This window comes from Physcomitrium patens, chromosome 4 (assembly GCF_059467195.1).
Source record: "Physcomitrium patens ecotype Gransden chromosome 4, ASM5946719v1, whole genome shotgun sequence".
In the NCBI taxonomy this organism is placed as follows: domain Eukaryota; kingdom Viridiplantae; phylum Streptophyta; class Bryopsida; order Funariales; family Funariaceae; genus Physcomitrium; species Physcomitrium patens.
Genome location: NC_143413.1, coordinates 20,906,616 through 20,919,854, shown reverse-complemented (window position 1 = coordinate 20,919,854; position 13,239 = coordinate 20,906,616). Strand labels below are relative to the sequence as shown.

The 13,239-nt window shown below is 32.6% G+C and overlaps 1 long non-coding RNA gene across 1 annotated transcript; it reads right to left on the bottom strand.

Moving 5' to 3' along the window:
• Positions 1-9,478: 9,478 nt before the first annotated feature.
• On the bottom strand, positions 9,479-10,956 carry LOC141045333 (uncharacterized). Its single transcript, XR_012217399.2, has 2 exons — positions 10,257-10,956; positions 9,479-9,983 (listed from the first exon to the last, which is right to left on the bottom strand). It is a non-coding gene; the product is annotated as an uncharacterized LOC141045333 (long non-coding RNA).
• Positions 10,957-13,239: the final 2,283 nt, after the last annotated feature.

Here is a 13,239-nt window from a genome sequence, read left to right as displayed (position 1 = left end):
CTACAACAGAAATAACGAAGTGGTCTTCTTGCACCTCTATCTGGCATATTGGATGTCTCCACCAGTATATACCTACTATGCTTGTTCCATGTAGGGTTAAAAAATGATCCTGGTTATTCCGTTTGTACGAAGGATACTTGGTTCGATGATGCCAATGGAGCATATTGTTGATACCTCTGCTGCTCCTTCCCATAGTTTTGGGGGTTTAATGCAGACTCTTGATTAAAATTGGAACTTTAAAAATTATGGAATGTTTAATTTTATCGATTAGATCGATTTCCATTCCATCCATATGTATTTCTCATTTGAACTTGATTGACTTTCCACTGAGTCGATGGAATCATGGGCTGATTACTGAATTGTTGTTACCTTTGTAAATGCTAAGAGTTTTGGGTAGGGTGCTTTCCTCCACAAAATGTACATTGAACACCCGTTTGTCTGAGTGATGGACATTCCATATCAAAATGAACTTATTCTTTACAATTATTACACCATACATTAGGTCTCGTATTAGAAGGCTTATGTCGTTTCTCCTTATTTTTAGCCAAATTCACGGCCAATTCTTCCATTTATTTTATTAGATTTAATAACAAGGCTTCATTTGGATCTTTAACAGTTGCATTTGTGAATAACTCCAGTTGTTGATAGGTTAGCAATGTAAAATAAGGTGTCATCATCATTGGCGCTATTACTTGGAGTGGTGTAGCATTAATTAGTTGTTGCAACATAACATTCTTCACATTGGAGGCAGCCATTTGTGGATAATTACATTTTCCGATTGTATTTGTTGACTTCATGAACTTGGAATCATCGTGGCCCCCACTGTTAACAATTGGTCATAATGACATTCTTCCCACACCTTTGCTTGTACCAACGATGCCTCTAACGTAGCTGGTTAAGCCTCTTTTACAAACATTTTTAATTCTGGTGGATGCAAACCATTGATTAATATCGATAATATAAACACATTTGGCATTTGATTATTTGACCATCTACAAAGTATATCCGCGATCCGGCCATAATAGGACTCTACGGATTCTCCCGCAAACATCTTGATATTCATAAAACTTTCTCGAAGTCAATCTTCAAATCCAATTGGTCTAAAATGGGTTAAAAAGGCATTCCTCAAGGCCTCCCAATTGGAAAATCTATCCATTGGTTGCCAAATATACCATTCAAAAGTTGTATCTTTTAAAGTTGTTAGCAACCATCTCAACCAAATGTCTTCAATTCTATCATTATTAGCCACACACGTTGTCAAGAATTGAGATATATGGTGATTGAGATCAGAGCCTGGCCAACCACTTAAAATAGGTAATGGTGCCACTCTTGTAGTTCGGTCTCCTACTGCTCCCATTTGTACTGCAATTGGTACTTCTAGCACTCCTACGACCATTGGTGTTATCACTGGTCTCCTTACTATTTGAATCTGAATTTTTATTCTTTTGGTTTTTCTTGGATCTTCAATTCTTTTTTGTCGTTCCAGTAGGATATTTCTTTTGCGTAATCGCTCTTATCTTTCTTTCACTTGTTGATTAATTCTTTGATAATCCTCTCTTTCATGATTATCACTCATAATCTTTCATTCTTCTCATATAATCAATTTCTAACATTTCATATTGTTATCATTTTTCTAGCAGCGGTGCCAAAATGTTGTTCTTGTTGCATTCAAGCTTCAGTATACCAAAGCAATTGAACTAATAGAGGTGGGTTCGAATACGAGGAAAGACTGGTTATATGAATTGGATCTGTTAGTGTCACAGTTGATTGTACTCTACCTATCTGAAATCAATTATTAAACTACAAAACATCAAGGCTTACTACTTCCATCTTGATTCAACTCATAATCCATTCTACAACTATCAATTCAATAATACTTCTCTCAATCACAATTCTTCATAAGTAAATAATAAAAGCAAAGAAAACAAAGAAGTAGCACATAGCTTATCTCGGCTTACGACTCTCACAGTCTGGCTTTGATCTCTCTTTCCTCAACCTATTTATTCTACCAAAAAGATGATCTGTCAGCCAGCGGATTCCAAAGGTTATGATCCTTTGAATTCTTAACCATTTATTCTACTAACAACCTACTATTACCAACTAAATTGCCTAACCATCAGTCTAATTCTCAAGGTTGTCAATAACCAACCAGTAACTTACTATAAAGTTTATTTACTTATTCTATACATACTTATGAGTAAAAATTGGATAATTTTATTTGTACTTGTTGTAAATGACTGTAAAAAATTTGAGATCAATTGAGTAATTAGATTGAAGTATATGAGGATTTTTATAGGTTATAGTCTTGGATAATTGAGATTTAGGATCAATGAAGGATTTTGCAATATGATAATATTTGCTACTTTGCTTGAAAGATAAATTGGTTTGAATAATTTAGATTGTAATATTTACATATAATCTAAATTGTGGAGCAATTGAATGATTCAACAAGAACAAATCTATATTGAAAGATCAATGTTAAAATCAAAGAAAGATAATAGCCAAAAAATTGTTGTACTCTCTTTTGAACTTGTAACAGTTGCATATGTAAAAAAATTTTGATTTTGAAAGGATTTGACAATTTATCCTATTTATACATAATCTAATCCAATATTATATCTATAAAAAAATAAAAATATACATTTTCCATATTGAGGTTGACACCATAGATGCAAAATATTTAAAAAATACTTTGTAAGTAGTGGATGTGATTAGATGCATTACCATGTATTATACCATTATTGAAAAAGATTTGAAAGAATTTCTTTGAGAATAATTATGATATTAATTCCATAACTTATTGGAAGTTTATTGAGGCATTTTTGGCTTTAAATAATATTCTTTGAAATTAAAAAGATTCCCATATTTTTGAAAAGGTTGTCTTATTTTTATTAAATTTAGCCATTATTACCTGATAATATCTTGAGAAGCAATCTAAAAAAGAATATATTTCATGTTCCATAAGTCATCTATGATTTTTTTTAAATAAAAAAATAGGTAATGGTCTTTTTGTATTACAGAGTTAAGTTTTCTAAAATCAATATAAATGAGAAATTTTTCATTTTTCTTAGAAATAATTATCATTGATAAAAGCCGCAATACCATATTGATGGAGGGATATAAATTTAGTTTTCAAAAAAATTTCTAACTTAGTATACATGATGATGGCATAATTGGAATTCATATACAATGTTTAGGTCCTAAAATAACATTTAATGTAAAACAAGGAGAGGGCTCTGAGGAGAGAATAGGACCTTTACTAGATGTTGTGCAAGGTTCCAACCGCACGGTTCCTATTGTAGCTAGACAAACTCGTTTTCCGACATATTGTCTTATTTCACAGCCATACTCCTCATTTTGTGATTGTGTCATTTCTTTGGACAATGTTGAGCAGTGTGCTTTGGTTCTCCACAATATAAACATAATCCTTCTTGACAACGACGAGTCTTTTCTTGCTCAGTAAGAAGTTTGAAACGTACTGCATCAATTTGCATATCCTCTACTTCTGAATGTATGTGTTGAAGAGGTGTTGGTGTTGCCATTGAATTATAGTAACATTGAGGTCCACTTGTACGGTTCTCAGATCGGAATTCAAAAAGGCGATTGTCGCACTTCACAACAAAGTCAATTGCTTGACTCAATGTTTGAGGATCAGGTAAGTTGAGCATTAATTTTTTTACCTCATATTGTAATCCATAAAAAAATTGGCTAATAAGTGCAGCATCATCCCACTTGATATCAGTTGCAAGTTGTCAAAATTGTAAAGCATATAATGTTACTGATCAATTACCTTGTCGTAAAATATGGATCTTATTGGTTGCAACACGAATTACATCATGTTCTCCATACATGGATCGAAACTCCACCAAAAAAGCCTCTAGATTATCCAATATTAGATCTCGTCATTCAAGAAAAGAGGAAAATCACGATAGTGCTGAACCTTAAAGAAGCGTACTAATGAATCTAACTTACGATCCTGGAGTTGGATAGCTTTGGGGTTGAAGTTCAATCACAAGTTACACTTGATTGATAAATCCTCAAAAGTTGGATCTGGTGCCATTAAACTTCTCGGGTAGGGCAATTCTTGGTTTTCTAACATTTGAAGGGCGTTCCACTATAGGAGAAAGGACATGATTTGGTGCAGATGTTGAAGCAGCTCCAACCATTTCTATATCTTCACTTTCTGCCAATCTTATTGCTCCTTGTGGTGGTAAATTGAGTTGATGCATCGCAAGCATTAACTCCCTCAATTGCTCTTGCATTTGTGCCATTGCACTCTTCATTTCAACAAGTTTTGCTATGATAATACTTAGAAGAGAGAAGATGTCTAATATCGCTCAAGACAAATAAAAGAGAGGATTTGAGAACAGAGAAAATACTAAAGACAATATCAGTTTAGAAGAGGGTAATCCGCAACTTCTAATATGCTTATATCTTATCAAGAAAAAGGGGTAATCCACTCTTAATCAAGATTAGACAAAGCTCTGATATTGAAGGTGTACTCTTGTTAATCTGTCAAGGACAAGAACTCGATGAAAAAACAATTCAAACAAGTGAGCCTTCACTCAAAGAGAGGTAGCAAAATATATATAAACAAGTATATATATTCAAAGAGAAACTGGAATGGCTATTGCTAAAAGACAAGAAAACTAGAGACCCTTGAAACTAGACTAGAAGCAAGAAAAGAGTTGACAAGAGTGAAGAAGCCTTCACTCTTGTCTCTATATATACTTTCTAACTAAGGGCTATGTGGCATCATTTTATAGGACCTCCAATATGTGTTGACTTTGTAAGACACATGCCTTGACTTATAAGGCAAGTTTTTCTACGTGTGGACCACATAATTAGCTTGATCTTCAAGCTAACAACATGTGTGGCACATGGCCAACTTGTTGGCCACGTTTCTAATCCAAAAAGTCAATTAAAGACACCTATGAAGTCAAAGCAATGTCTATGAAGCTTCTAGGAAGCTTCTATATTAAATACTATAGAATTAACTTACTTTTATTTACTTTTACTTACTTCTATCTATTTGTATATGTAATTACTAGCTTACATGATTATGTCTGTGACACATATATAGCAAAAGATGACCTTTCTTTTATCACATGCATGAAGTTTCTCACACCTACTAATAAGAGTTTAGATATATTATACTTATATATTTTTATTTGATTAATAGAATTTTGGATTAAACTAGAAAAAAATGAAGGTTACAAGAAATTCAATCTATTTGAAGGTTATATTTTTTTAACCATAATAATCCTAAAATAACTAGATTAGAAGTAGATCTTATTATATTAAATATTACTACACTATTATGATCTTTGATTGCTATATCTAAGAGAATAATCTCATGGATAATATCTCTAGAATATAATGAATGACTATCTATGACTTCTACTTGTATTGGTTTAGTTTTCTTGCCTAAAGATATTTTCTATTTTTTTTACAAAGTCTTTGTTTACAAAACAAGCTAAGACTCCTGAATCTAATAATGTAATGATTTTGTGATTTTTAGATCCAAAACATACATCTATTGTAAAATAAGGTGAGGTTTCTAAAAAGAGAATAGGACCTTTACTAAGTATTGCACATAATTCTAGCCAAGCGATTCCTATTTTACTTGAAGAAACTCATTTTCTAACACATTATCTTCTTTTACAACTGTGCTCCTCATTTTGTAATTGTGTTGTTTTTTTGGACAATATTGAATAGTGTGCTTAGCTTTTCAAGAATATAAGTATAAACCTTCTTGATGATGTCAAGTCTTTTTCTGTTGTGTAAAGATTTTAAAATATATTGTATCAATTTGTATTGGTTCTAGTCTTGATAAATAAGTTTTTAAAAACTTAGGAGCTGCCGTCATTGTTTGAAGTGTTCTTCTCCAACCAAATTTTGTTCTGGATACCTTTCAAATAATTAATTGTCACATGTAATGGTTTAAACGATAAATTATTCTAAAGAATCTACTTTTGGTATTGTTAATAACAAATCTTTGACATTATCCTTCAATCCATATTAAAATTGATTGATAAGGGCTTTTTCATTCTAGTCCAAATCACAAGCAAGGTTTTGGAATTCAATAGCATATATGGTGGCTGACCGTGATACTTCTTATAAAGATAAGAACTTAATTTTTGCTACTCTTTCTTGATCATTTTTTCTAAATGTGGCCATAAATACTTCTAAGAATGAATTCAAATCATAAAGGAATTTTGAATTCTTTTTTATCAAATATGCAAACTAAAAGAGAACACTTCTAGATAGAAGTGTGTCTATGAACCCAACTTAAGTAAATCCATGAAGATATTGGAAAGAATGCAATCTTAGATAGAATTTGATTTGTTGCAAAAATCCTCAAAATTTTGATCTCGTTCCATCAAACATCTCGGGCATATTAATCCTTGTTCATATCATACTTATGGATGCAAGACACTTATATTTAATTGTGAAGTTGATCTACTTGCTTCTCTTAAGTTCACAACTTCTTGATGTAGATTTTGGACTTCTTCAATAGATATAGGAATAGTATTTCCATGGTTGGTATTGATCATGCATAAAATTTCTATCCTAGGAGTGTTGTCAAGCTTGTGAAGATTTGTGATAGTTACTAATCTATTCTCACTTTTACAAAGTGTAGCATCTATATTTTTTCTTCTATTTCAAACAACTTAATAAATCCACAAGTCAAATTAGAAGAGGATAATTTGCAATCTCTAATCTTAAATGAAATTTTCTACAAAGAAGAGTAATTTGCTTTCTTTTAAGGAAAAAATCAATGTTAGAACTAAAGCATTTGTTTAAAAGTGGGTAGTCTGCAACCTTCAAAACACAACAATAGAAGTGAGGTAATTCACTCACTTCTAGAGCAAGACAAGAATAATGAGTTAACACTTTCATCAAACTATCAAGGACATGAATCTTAATAAAGAAATGATTCAATACACTCTTATGTTACTAGTAAGGTATAGATATTTACTCAAAACTAATATAGTATTGAAATTGGAATGGTTATTGCCAAAAAAAAAAAAAAAAAAAAAAAAAAACACACTTGAAAGTCTTGAAATAAAATTAAGAACTAGAAACGCATTGACAACAATAAAGAAGGCTTTATTCTTGCCTCCATTTATACTATCTAACTAGGAGCTATGTGGCAATGTTCTATAGGACCTCCAATCTATGTTGACTTTGTAAGACACATGTTTTAACTTGTAAGGTAAGTTTTCTATATAAGTACCACATAATTAGCTTCTCTTATAAGCTATCAACATGTGTGATATATGACTAACTTATTGACCAAGTTTCTAACCTAATAATCAACTACAAATACATGTAAAATCAAAACCGCGTCTATGAAGCTTCTAGAAAGCTATTCAAGAAGATATTATGAAATTAATATATTTTTATATACTTTTATCTACTTCTATCTAATCATATAGGTAATTACTAGAATAAGTATGTATGTTTGTGACATTGGGTTAAATTCCAATTTGTTTTCTTGTGCTTAGAGAAACAATACCAAATCTAAGGAAATTGCATCAATCATGTAGTTGTCAATCTAAGGATTGTAATAGTTTTCTTGTATTATATTTGTGCTTGTTTCTAAATCAATGTGGACTGCATTGGGATAGCTACTCAAGGCCACTATATTATTCAGTCTAAAAATTGTCTTGGATTTGTTGTTCACTACTTCTTTTGGGATGACAAGAATGAAGTCATGTTTCTTCATTAATAATCCTAATATAGGTTGGAACCATAAGAAAAATGTTTACAAAACTATACTAAGTTGACTCAAGTCTATGTTTGATTCAAGGCTATATCAATGTCTTTAGCATCTTTCTTCTTCTTTAAGTTTCATGAAGCTCCATTGAGTCCCCTTGCAATCTTGTTTACTATGATTTCGATTGTTCTAATAGAGTATTGTTAACATCACCGTTCTTTTTGCTATTGCCACCACAACTTTGACGATATCCTTTTAACAAATACTAAACTCTTAATCTAGTGATTGATTGTTTTATTTCTTTATTTTTGTTAATAGTGACCCATAAACCTGGTCTCAGATTGTAGACATATGGCCTTTGCTTGGGCTAACAAGTGTGTTTTCAGTGGTAATGAATATTTATTTCAGTATAAGTAGCCGTCAGTGTGGGGGTACGTTTGTGAATACGTCGTAGAGAACAGGGATGCCGAGCATTGTGTTGGAAGTGGGGAGTATTGAATGAGAGATACAACGAGGTCGTGAGATTTTTCCATGTTTTATTTTTAACGGCAGACGCTGCCATCATTTGGAAGGGCCGAAGCTCATTTGAAGAATTCCAAAAAAAACAGAGCCTACTACGCAGCATCCAGTACGGCAGAAATCACCCCCTGCAACAGAGGTTGAGATGCTGATACAGCACGTGTAGAGCCTGATACAGCAGGAACAGACAAGGTTCAATGATCGCAGCAGAAGATTTCTTTAATGTTATAAGCATCACGATGTTGGTTGACACAAACAATAAAAAGCAATTGTTGAATGGAAGCATGTTGCAGTGAACAACCTCCTTTTCAACGGAAACTTTTCCGTTGAATAATTGTTACTATTTATAGTAGAAGAAGACATTTTGTCCTTTTGCTTAGGAAGTTACATTCTTTGGAGGATTACATCATGACACACTTCCATTGGTCTCTCCATCCTTCAAAGTATGGTTGTCATCTATCTTCTCACCATGATGACCCCCTAAAGTGAATGTTTGTTTTTGTTTTTGTTTTTTTTTTTTTTTTTCATCTTCTTACAATGACACCTCCTAATGTGAATGTTTGTTTTACGTTTTTTAAATTTGTAGAACATCTGTTGTTATAGAGAACGTTTATTTCTAAAGTGAGCTTTAGTGAGAAGGGGTTGGTTGGATCAAAGTGGGCCTCTTCTCTTCTATGTAGAATGTTTTTGCATGTTGTTTTCCTCCATTTGTGGTCATATTTCTTAAGGACATTAACTTAGTACAAATGTTGTATAATTGAAGAAATTAATATCTTTATTATTATTATTATTATTAGTATTATTTTTAATTACTATACTTTATTTCCACTCAATTAGTAAAGTTATTTTTTTTATCCACAAATTCTTATTGTTTGTCTATTTTTTAAATCTTTATTTACATTTATATATTTATTTATTTATTTATTATTTTGAATAAATCAAAGTAAAATTTTCATTGTGCTTACAACAATTTAAGCTCCATGTCTACATTTGTTGATTTCTCTCTATGTATATATTAATGTCATGCCTACACATCAATTATAAATGAAAAGCAATTAATAATATTTATTATGAGTCTTCTGCAATATTATGAGGTTTAGAGTTTCGGTGTACACAAGAGTAGATCTTATATTAGATGCCTCAATTTTTTTTTGCTTTTGTACATCCAATATAAATGATGTTCCATTATAATTTTGTACATTTGTAGCAACCTATGATCCTTACACATTACCTTCATTGTTTTGTTGAAATCGAAATTTTAAATAAAATATTATTGCAAACTAATATCTATGTACCTGAAAAAACATATTATGTAGATGAAGTAAATCAAGTACATAAGAATTCCATAGCCCAGTAGCTAAGAGTTTGATAATCCAGACCACTTCAAAAGTTTGTCAAACAAACCTGAAAGTCTTCTTATAGTTCCTCTCTCAACCATTCTAACCTCCACGCCTTTACATTCCAACCCATTGTCCGTAAGAAATACCTCCATCTTGCTGAACTCGTCAAATTCTTCTTGGGACAATAATAGCCGTCGATCACCACTTATACTTGAGAATAAATACTGGCTGTATGTGAAACTCAAATTCACTATAATTGTATATTCATCTCCTGGACAGAGTACTGCGTCTTCCTTGTACACTCCTGCATTTCCACTGGCTATCCTAATAGAGTCTTTGGTCTTGTTGACCAACACTGTCTTCGAATATTTTGTCATGACGTTCGCCAAAGCTAGTTCACTCTGCAGACATTACATCATGTACGAATAGCATCAATGCAGGCGTGTCCTCACACATTGCCTGTAACACACAAAATGCAGAAATCTGCAGCAACTTACTCTTTGTATGCTGATCCATCGTTTCACGTATGAGTACCTCATCGATTCTCTTCAGTCAGTTGTATCCACCAAGAATACAAAGGGCTTGTGACCGAAGCATTTACAACAGCATCATCCAATTTGCTGTATGAGACCAATGATAACATTTTCATACCGAACAAGGGTCGAATGGCTTACGGGTTTGAAGAAGTCCACGGAATGAGTTGTTTCCCTGTTTTACGATTGTGAGCTTGAATTTGGTGTCCGCTGAGTTAGCACAATACTTCGCCGAAGCCAACATTAACTGTTGCTGAGATGGAAAGGATTGCAAGTAGCCGCACTACTGCTTTCACAGGTATCTTCCGAGGTGATCGATGCTCAATCTTGGGTTGTTTGAACTCATAGTTGAGGCAACCCCGTCTAAGTTATCAACTTGATACGTAATATGATTCGGATCAGAGGGAGAAAGCCCTGCCGTTAACTCAGAAGGAGGAGAGTTAACAGGTGGCTGGACAGAAGAAGTGGCCTGAGGCAGAGAGGAAGATGAAGGACCTACGAGAAGATTGGAGGCGGAGGCGATGGAACGCAACTCGAGGGCAGAAGCTCCCGGTGCAAAATTGGAAGTAGAAGCCCTTGTAGTCACATCGGCAGCTTTGGTTATCTCTGAGGCGATTCGGTGGAACTCAATTGAAGAATCGCCGTGAGGCAGATCAGATGTAGACAGTTCGGAGGCAGACCGGGTTGGTCGTTACCTGAGGACAGAGGCTCTCATAATCAACCTGGAAGTAGATGCGATTTGAGAGAATTTGGCAGCAGCAGTGGAGCACGGATGCGGCTCTGGGTTGGAAGCTCCCGTGGACGTCTGAAGAGAGTGAGCACTTGCAGTCAATGGACGATTAGACTCGTTTCCGAGAGGGTTCATGGTACAATACATCGAGGAATTGAAGAGGTTGAGTGTTGGGTGGCATCCACACTTCAGGGATGCAGCGCATATGTCCCGTTTTCAAAGATGAGTTTGGGCAACAGGTGGAGTGAGGTAGAGTGCTTCAAAAGTTTCAGGGTTTCAATCCTGGGTCTTCTTTTGGTGACGTCACTGAGTGCTAACACTGGCTATGACCCTTCAATGGGTTTCGAGGGGAATCTTACTGTGGCCTTGAGTTCGGATGCTACACGCTGTGCCATGTGCGAGGCTCAGCGTTTTAATGGATTCCTTTTAGAGTCACAATGTGAGTTTCATGTCATCTGACATAACGTTGGAATACCTTAAACTGTCAACTTAAGGTTTTTCAGCTATCCTGGGGGGTTGTTTTTTTGGAAAAAAAATAATTTTTGGTGGAGAAATTAGTATTTTGACGTTATTACGCTTTGTCTGAACACTTCAAAAGTTTATATGCTTTAGATAAATGTAGGAGAATAATATATGAACTGTTTAGTCATGAGCAGGTCTTTATACTTATGTTATAGTTAAAAAGCTTCATAAAGGGGATTTTACAATTAGGGGACAAAGTGGAAGGCTACAACTATTAAAAGTTTATTTTTTATATAAAAGAAAGAAAAACATATATTTGAAGTTAATATGACTAGTGAATCACCTTGATTTTTTTTATTTTTGATGAAATGTATTTATTATTTAATTTAGAAAGAATTAATAAATAAATAAAATTAATCCAATACTTTTAGAAAAAAATGAAATATCATCCATTTATAAGACTCATCATTTATGAATCTAATAAGAAGTTGATACCAAATTCAATAAAAAATTTAAGAAGCAAATAAATTTGTAAGAATAACATATGGTATATATACAAGAAACTTACTTTGCAAGTTAAGACATGTTTTTTACAAATTGGACACATAATGGACGTCTTATAGAACATCAATATATAGCTCCTAATTAAATAGTATATAAGGACGCAATAGTAAAGCCTTCTTCACTCTTGTCAATATCTTTTTAGTCTTTAGTCTTATTTCAAGACTTTTTAGTCTTCATGTCTTTTGTAATAGCCATTCTAGTTTCAATATTATATAAATTTTAAGTAAATATCTACTCTTTTTGAGTGACACAAGAATATATTGAGTTTTTATTTGTTTGAGTTTTATGTTTTATATTTTACCTCCTATAAAATAACCAAAATTAAGAGTCTTTTCTAAAGTTGTGATAAACATGTTGTATTTTACCATCTGTTTGAGGAAAAAAATATATTGTTCTTAAAGATCTTCATTTCTATTATATTAACTTGAAGGTTGTAAAAATTGCAAAGTCTTATTCAATAACTCAAGAAATGATAGCTTTTGAATTAAATCTATTAGTAGTTGGTTTTCTATCTCCATAGTGTTACAAATACATTGAAACTACAAATAAAGAGAGAAGATAGAATACAATCTTTCTTCAATCACATTTCTTTTATAATAAGAAATTGCTATTCTTTATCTTGATATTGATGGATTTCATTGATAAAAAGCTTTGACCATCTCTGTTGCATTTGCAAGAATTTTTGCAAGCTTCCACATATGTTTATGAATATCTTATCCGCAGCCAATAAACAAGATATTCCAACTTAAGTTGATACTGCCTTGAATCTAAGACTTCTTCTACCTCAAGCTCTACATTATAACCTACTTCTATAAGAGGTGGGATTTGTCTTCTATCTAGTAAATCTATTGTCTTGTATGGCTTAAGAAGAAAAACAAAGAATATACCATAGATTTTCATAGACTTTGGTAGTTATAATCACTAAGCAACTAGATTGATTTCTTTACAAATAGAATGGTCCAAATTTATAGTAATCCAACTTGTTACAAAGATAAATAGTATTGATATTATAACAAAGTAATCATACCTTATTGTCAATGTAGAATTGAGATTAATTCTTACAATAAGCATCCGTATTAATATTTTATCATTCTTTATTTTCTTTTAGTTGTATAAAAAATCTATAATAAAAAATGTAGAATTGTATGAACTTGAAATTGAAAGATCCATGATAAAATCTATAGAAACAGAAGACCATGGTTGTTTGAATATTGATAATGGCTGAAGAAGTCCATAATGTCAATGACAAGGAATTTTTGATCTTGTACAAATATCAAATAATTATACAAAGTCTTTAATTACCTTCTATATTTAAGGTACTAAAAGTCTCTAGATATTAGCTCTAAAGTCTCGTTATATCCAAAATAT